The following is a 7,980-nucleotide window of genomic DNA, read 5'->3' as shown; positions in this document are numbered from 1 at the left end:
AAAAAAAAAAAAAAAAAAAAAGAATTACATAATCACTTCAGGAAGTCTAGTAGTCAAACACCTAGGCTCAAAATAATATAAAGTATAAACTGAATAAAAAGCTTAACATGCTAAGTGAAGGGTTGGGACTAAGACTCCACACTGAAGCCATGACACACTAGAAAATAAAAAGAAATTATTAATTATGTTAAAAACAGCTCAATATCACTTGCAACAAAGTTCTGGTTATGGTATAAATTAGAATAATAAAAAGAATGTGCAGTTAAACATTCTAGAACCCGGGTATAAGCACTATACACAGAATAATCCAAAATTCATCATTCCTTTAAATGATTAGAAGAATTTTTAAATGTTTAGAATAAACTAATTATAAAACTGGAAACAAAAATCAATACCCTCCTCTCTCCACATTGGAAGTTTTAAATTTGCAAATGGTTATGTTTTGTGTTAGAAAAGTTTATAATTAGTCTTATAAGAAAAAGTCAGTGATTGCCGCTTTCTTTAATTAATTTTTTGTGCAAAAGTAAGGTCATTCTGACTGGGCACGGTGGCTCACCCCCTTAATCCCAGCACTTTGGGAGGCCGAGGTGGGCGGATGACGAGTTCAGGAGACCAAGACCGTCCTAGCTAACACGGTGAAACCCCGTCTCTACTAAAAATACAAAAAGAAATTAGCCAGGCGAGGTGGTGGGCGCCTGTAGTCCCAGCTACTCGGGAGGCTGAGGCAGGAGAATGGCGTGAACCCGGGAGGCGGAGCTTGCAGTGAGCTGAGATCGCGCCACCGCACTCCAGCCTGGGCGACAGAGGGAGACTCCGTCAGAAAAAAAAAAAAAAAAAAAAAAAAAAAAGCAAGGTCGTTTTTCTATCGAATCACTAAGATAGTAACACAAGTAAAGCAGTTTAACAATTATAAACGTTTGCTTACAGCATTGTCTACCTGTGTAATCTCTTCTCTATCACTTTTTAAGACGGAAATGATTAAATTAAATCTCTGGGCTGAAGAGAGTTTGCTAAAATAAAAATAGAAATTATAACCATTTACAAAATGAAAAAAATACATACTGAAATCTTACAGCATCTTCTCCACTCAATAAAGCTGTCTAGTAAATATCATTCATTGACTTTTATCAGGACAATGCAGTTTTTAAAACCGATCTTTTTTAACAAATAATAATAATAATAAATAAAAACACTTGGGATATCTTACAGCAGAGTAAAAAGGTACCATGTAACATTTTGTCATCTTGAAGCTAAAATTACGTGGAGAGTTTTGGTATAAAACACACCTAATAGCAATTTAAAGATAGTACAAATAGAACCAGTTGGATATAACTGACCACAAACTGTGACATATGTACTGGCTATACACAACAACAACAATCCTTCAAAAAAAAAAAAAGCAAACGTTGGGATTTTTTTTTTCTCTTCCGATCAGTACAGTAAATGCACCATAATTCAACGTTCACTACCTAGCTTAAGAGAAAATATCTATGTGCACCTCCAAAATGATACCTCACTGTTAGAAGCTTAAATTATAAATACAGGAAATATCAGTTCAAATAAAGACAGACTATAAGTCAGTACTATCATGGAATCATACACAGGATCCTATCCAGAAATAATTACACTCAGCCTTCTGCAGCATCCACGCCCTGGAAGCCTGCATATGTTGGCTTCTCAGCAGCCTGACAGCAGGCAGTTTCCAATTGCATGGAGAAGTGGAGAGAGCTCATGTTAATGAGATTCTCCTTCTGCATCTCTCTACCTCACATACTGCATCTTCTAGCACGGGAAAATCACTCTCCTACTAAGACAGAGAAAGCAGGAGATCCTTATGGGCCTTCAGTTCACTTACATTTTTTATTTTTCTACCATTAATGTTTTTTAAAGCATGCATGTGTCTCCTTGACCCTAGAAGAAATCTTTTTCCTTTGCTTGGCTTCTAAGATAGAGTGCTTTGTAATATCCTTTCCCTCACTTCCATGTTTACATAACTTAAAGTGGCCACTTCATTTCATTCATTCTTTTTCCTTCCAAGTTGAGGCACGTTTCAGAAGGACATGACAGGAAAATTAGTAATCAAGGACAAATAAGAACACTTCTTAGTTCTTTTGTCAATTTGATAGTGAAGGTTGTCCCATCAACATCATTATGAGGACAATTGTTTCATGAGGGGAATATTTTATTAAAAGAAAACATTAGAATCCTCTTATTACACTGACCAAGCTAAGATTATCCTACTATAGAATATATGGTCGAGAGTACATGTAATGCTAAGAAGAGCTGTGAAAGTAGGAATGGTCCTATTTTTAGGACAGCTTCATTTAACATTCACTCTGACCTTTATTGGAATGTGTCATATTTAATTTAAACTACATATGAAGCTCCTCACATTCTAAATTGAAGTAAACTATTGGGTTTTCCTTTCTTTTCCTCCTTCTCATTGAAAAGTTTTCCCAGTAGTGAATAAGCAGTTTCTTTTTGCATTTTGAAAAACAGAATAATAATAAAGCAATGCAGTTTACCAATTCCTCAAAATTGCTTTCATTATTTTATAAGTAACATTACTGCAAATTATGTTTTCATAATCTACCTAATTATTCTTTACTTATTTCTTTCCCTATACCTCAAAATTCTTGCCACCTTGGACCAATCTAAACAATTCATTTCCTACCTTGGTATTTACACTCTTCAAGTAATCATACATGGTTTTCTTGTCTCTCCTCCCCACTCTGCTGCCTGTCTTGTTTGGGTAAGCAATACGTAATTGGTTCTTTTAATCTGTCCTCATAAGTCAATTGCACCAGCCCCTTAATCATTTTTGTTGTGCTTCTCTAAATCTGTCCAATTTGTCAACATCCTTCTGGTGCTGGGACATTCAGGACTGCATGCAAGATTCTGGTACTGCCTCATCAATGCTTTATACAGAAAAAAGATGATCACTTCTCTTGTTCTCTTGGTGAGAAGTCTCTGGGCATGCAGCTTCAAAAGTATATATGATTTTTTTGCTATAAATTTATACAAAATATTTCCAACTAATTTTTTTCTATAGCCTTCATTCCAAGCATTAGCATTTTACAAATATTTCTCTTGAGCTCATACTTTGTATTTCAAATTTGTACTGAGATGTGTATTAGATATATTTGCTTTCGTCTTTCTCAGCTGAGAAATGCTTTATTTTTTCCATGTATGCCTGACCTATCTTGTGCCACTGTATTTCTCCAGCGTCACCAAGATCTCGATTCAGCTCCATTTATGAGTGTAATTAATATGATCTTTGCCCATTATAAGGGTTATTAATAATAAGGTTAAATAAAAACCTTATAACAGCACCCCCACTGAATCACTCCACACAAGTCAGCTTATTGCAGAATAACAGTTCATTTTATGTATGGTCTCTCAACCAATTTTCAGCACATGTGACAGTGCCCATGTTACTATGAGTAAGATTTCAAATAAGGTTTTCTGAAACTGTTTCATGTTCCTTTTAGTCACCAGTTTTGATCAAAAGGTGTTAAGTTTAACTGCTGTGGTTCAGTCTTCAATTTTGGAAGTTACTGTTATTAGCTAGAGGAAAAAAAATTATCAGGCTATTCATAGTACCAGAAGATTGATTTCTCTAAGTAAAAGCCATAGGAATACAGACTTTTAAAAATAATAAGCATTCATTGTAAAATCATATACATTTAATAATATGCCTAGTTTCCATATTTATGGTCCTGTTCCACTAAGTTATGATCAAAATTTATGAATATGTCCACATAATGCAAGTATTTGTATTCAAGTAACAGAAAGGGGGAAAAGTGCTTATTTACAGCTTCTTGTTTATAGTATCTGCCTTTCTCTCATACATCGCTACTTGCAATCTAATGAATGATGCATTTCTTACCCACACCAACTTTCCTATAATCATCAAATTCTATAACTATTTTACATGATACTACATTGGAATGCTTATTTTGAATACATGTTAAGGGAAATTAACTCTAGGAAAGACAAGCACTTGATTTTCTTTTTCTTGCTTTTCAGTTAAGTACAGACAAGAAATGTAATGAATGAATCAACAGTACATATTTTGATGAAAGCAATGTTGAGCATACCAAACACTGCACATTCAAGAAAAGCCTTGCATTTTTCCTAACTCATAACATTGAAAATGAGATTCACAATCTTGTTAGTGTCAGACTATAATCATTCACATTGCTCTACAAATCAAAATAATATTTTAAAAGAGCAGCACTGCACTTTCAATGCTGAAGTTTTATGTTTTTTTGTGTTTTATGAATGAAATTTTGCTCCAGAATATCCTCAAAGGGATGTGAGAGACATCGAGGCTTTGTTAGTCAAGAACAGAACATGGGAAGGTACTCTTAGATAGTGCATGCAAGTTGGTCTCTTGATACCATTTGAATTGCAAGAAGCAACATTAAATACTTCTGCTTACTGAAAGTAAACTTATGCTATCCTGGTCAAACCCCAGGCCACAACTGCTACATGTGTCACGGAGGTGATGTGTTAGTCTCCAGGGAGAGGGTACAAAGGAAAGTGCACATAAAACTTCTGCTCCAGAGGAAAAGAGCCCTGACACCCTGGACAAAGAAAGTTGCCCCTCTGTCTTCCCACCTGAAGGCACAGTGCTGTCCTGGCATGTGACAACAAATGGAGATTAAAAACAGGAGAAAGATCTGGGACAAAAAAAAATGTCAAAGCCTTAGAGTCACTTACAGTCTTAAAGAGAATAACATTTAAAGGGAAGCCACATTATAAGTAACACGGGCTTTAAAGAGGGAAAAGGTAATTAGCAACATCTTAGTTCTGAATTATGAAACTTTCAGCCAAATCTATCATTAGTCAAGTTAGAATAGAAATTAGAATAGACTGTATAGCGTTCGGTTTTATCACAAAGGTAAAAATGTGATAGCAAAAGCTTTTCAATCAAAATTTTTGCCTTTTATAATACTCAAAAAAAAGTAGCATGGTAGTCATAAATGTGAGAAATCCTTCACCAAGAGTTAGTTTTAAACTCACTTATTGAATTCAACCTAGAGAATTAATATAGAAGATGACACAAGAGGAGATGACCACAGTAGCAAACATATATCCTACTGAGTGAATGCTATTGACATCTGATTCTACATATACTTAGGTATGTGTTTTTTACATTATATTTACCACTAGGTCGCCCAGATTTTCAGTTCAATTGGTAGTTCTTTACTAGGGGCCCTTTTGTTCCTTCCAAATATAAGTGGAGGACAAATTTAAATGTTGCTCAGACTGATTTTTAAAGTCTATATTCATTACCCAAGATTCAGGCGCACAAATTTCTTGGTTCCAGAGAGCATAATCATTCCATAGAATTGCTTTACCTTATTTACTAACCCAGGACCACTGCAAGTTGGAGATATATGGCATGTATCAAACATATTTTATCATATATTGCTTTTTTTAAAATCAAAAGTATCTTTTTTATGAATTCCTCTTTTATGCTTATAGTATAAAAATCAATAATAACCTAATTCATTAAAACATTATTTGCATAAGTAACGAGCAAATCATTCATCCAATAAGCAGACTTGGCGACCCCAAATATAAACACCAAAAGCTGCATTTTAGTAAGAAAATATGCACTATTGGGGAAAAAATGCAAGACAGACAGAGCAGTGCACCATACATAAAATGTCAAACATGTCAAAACACTCATGAATACCAACATCTCCCACCACACCACGACCAATTTTAAAGGTTATTTAGGGCTCACACATCTACAAGTGAAGATTTTACAGCAGCGGACTTTATTTTTCTCAGATATATTAAAAATAAGTCACTGATGTGTCAAATGTTTTCTATGTCATTTCCACATATGTGGCCCATGTAGAGAATTCTGCCCAGAATTTCTGAGAGCAGGACAATTACACAGAACACAGACTCCTGGCACCGAATAGATTCATTATGGATTTGTTAGAAGCTTGTTTTTAACTGTATCAATTCAGTATGCAGGGAGGATAATTAGTCAAAAGACCAAGAAAGCAAATGTAGCTATCTTCATTCCTCAAAAATAGAAACCCCTGTTAGGGTCTCCATAATTCAACTTTTCAGAACTTCATTTCAGAAAGACATTTTGAGAACATGTCACAAGGCTTCCTTGTCCCTAAATCACTGATTATGAATTATTTCCGGATAACCGCAGACAAGTAAGTCTTATAAAACAAGAAGCATAACACATGCAGAACATACTTATCCTACTTCTAGCTCTCAGATAAGTGAAGCTTAAATTAAATGTCAAAGACGAACAAAATCTATTGTATAAGCAAACAGCTGACCTAAATCCACTATATTTTGTTTGTCAAGTGTGTATATTCTAATAAATTTTATAATATAATAAGACTATTTTTGCCACCCTTTGACCACACCAAGTTAGATGCAGACAGTCTTCTGAATAAATATTGCTCTCTGCTTGACTGTCTAAACAAAATCTATTTATATCATTTGTTAGACTGTGAGAGTATCTCTTTAGAAAATGTTAATAACAGCTAAACACTGTCTACCACAAATATAGAAGAAGTAGAGAAAGAATAAAAGGTTCATGCATAGACAGCTTTTCATTTTTACAAAGTGGCCTGTTCAGGACTGTGAATTAACTAATATGCAATTTGGTTTTCCCGATAGGAAACCTAGAAGCTTGCTGAAAACTCAAATGATTAATATAAGGAAATTCAAACAGCTTGAGGACGAAAAACAGTTTTCTTTTTTACTACCTTTAATATGACTTTCTCAATGACACAAACACATGCAGCAATAATTCCTACTCTTTTCTTGGGCAGCAAAGCAAGCAACTCAGAACTCCTTTGCTCATAAACTACAAAAAGCAATGAAAATAATCCCTTCTTTAAAATTTCGGTGAGAAGAACATTATGCTATTATCACTACCCCACTGTGGTTTCATGTCAATGCTCCCCTCCAGAAGTCTGAACATGCCTGAAGCAACATCCTCAACTCTCAGCAGGTGAGAAAATCTTTAGTTAGTTTCTGCAGAAGCAGAAAGGAACAATCCTTCTGGGACAGGAAGTGCTAAAGTAAGGCACTTGTAAGTTCATGTCCTAGCTCTCAGTTCGAATTCCAATTTTTCCATGTACTTACAGGCCAAGATACTAAACAATACCTCTGAACCTCATCTCCTCATTTGTAAAATGGAAATAACAGTGCCAACGTCATATTTGGAGTTGAAAGGATTATATGATATGAGATCTGGCTTTGCAACATATAGTAGACAGAGTTATTGTAATGGAGGAACATCAGAAACCATGGAATGTGTCCTCTGTCTGCCACCTGCTTCTGCATTTCACAATGGCCCAAATCTTTGAAGGAGTCCACATCACCCCTGCCTAAAGATTGCAGCACCTCGGCCGGGCGCGGTGGCTCAAGCCTGTAATCCCAGCACTTTGGGAGGCCGAGACGGGCGGATCACGAGGTCAGGAGATCGAGACCATCCTGGCTAACACGGTGAAACCCCGTCTCTACTAAAAATACAAAAACTAGCCGGGCGAGGTGGCGAGCGCCTGTAGTCCCAGCTACTTGGGAGGCTGAGGCAGGAGAATGGCGTGAACCCGGGAGGCGGAGCTTGCAGTGAGCTGAGATCCGGCCACTGCACTCCAGCCTGGGCGACAGAGCGAGACTCCGCCTCAAAAAAAAAAAAAAAAAAAAAGATTGCAGCACCTCTTAGGAAACAAGCTCTCTGACTAGAATGGAATGATAGGAAATGCAAGTTTCCATGCCAATTATTTTGTTCCTTTTAACTCCTTTATGACATACCTTGAAACATCTGTGTGGTCCTCATTAGCCCAGAACTTCCCATACTTAGAGTCACACTCTCCTAACATAGTCGGGCTATGGCCTCTATATCCAACTTTCATCTTATACCTACCTGCCTGCCCAACACCCAGCATCCTCCATGTGCCCTTTTTATTCACTTCCATAGATCTC

This window comes from Rhinopithecus roxellana, chromosome 14 (assembly GCF_007565055.1).
Source record: "Rhinopithecus roxellana isolate Shanxi Qingling chromosome 14, ASM756505v1, whole genome shotgun sequence".
Taxonomy (NCBI): Eukaryota; Metazoa; Chordata; class Mammalia; order Primates; family Cercopithecidae; genus Rhinopithecus; species Rhinopithecus roxellana.
This window is presented reverse-complemented; position numbering follows the sequence as displayed.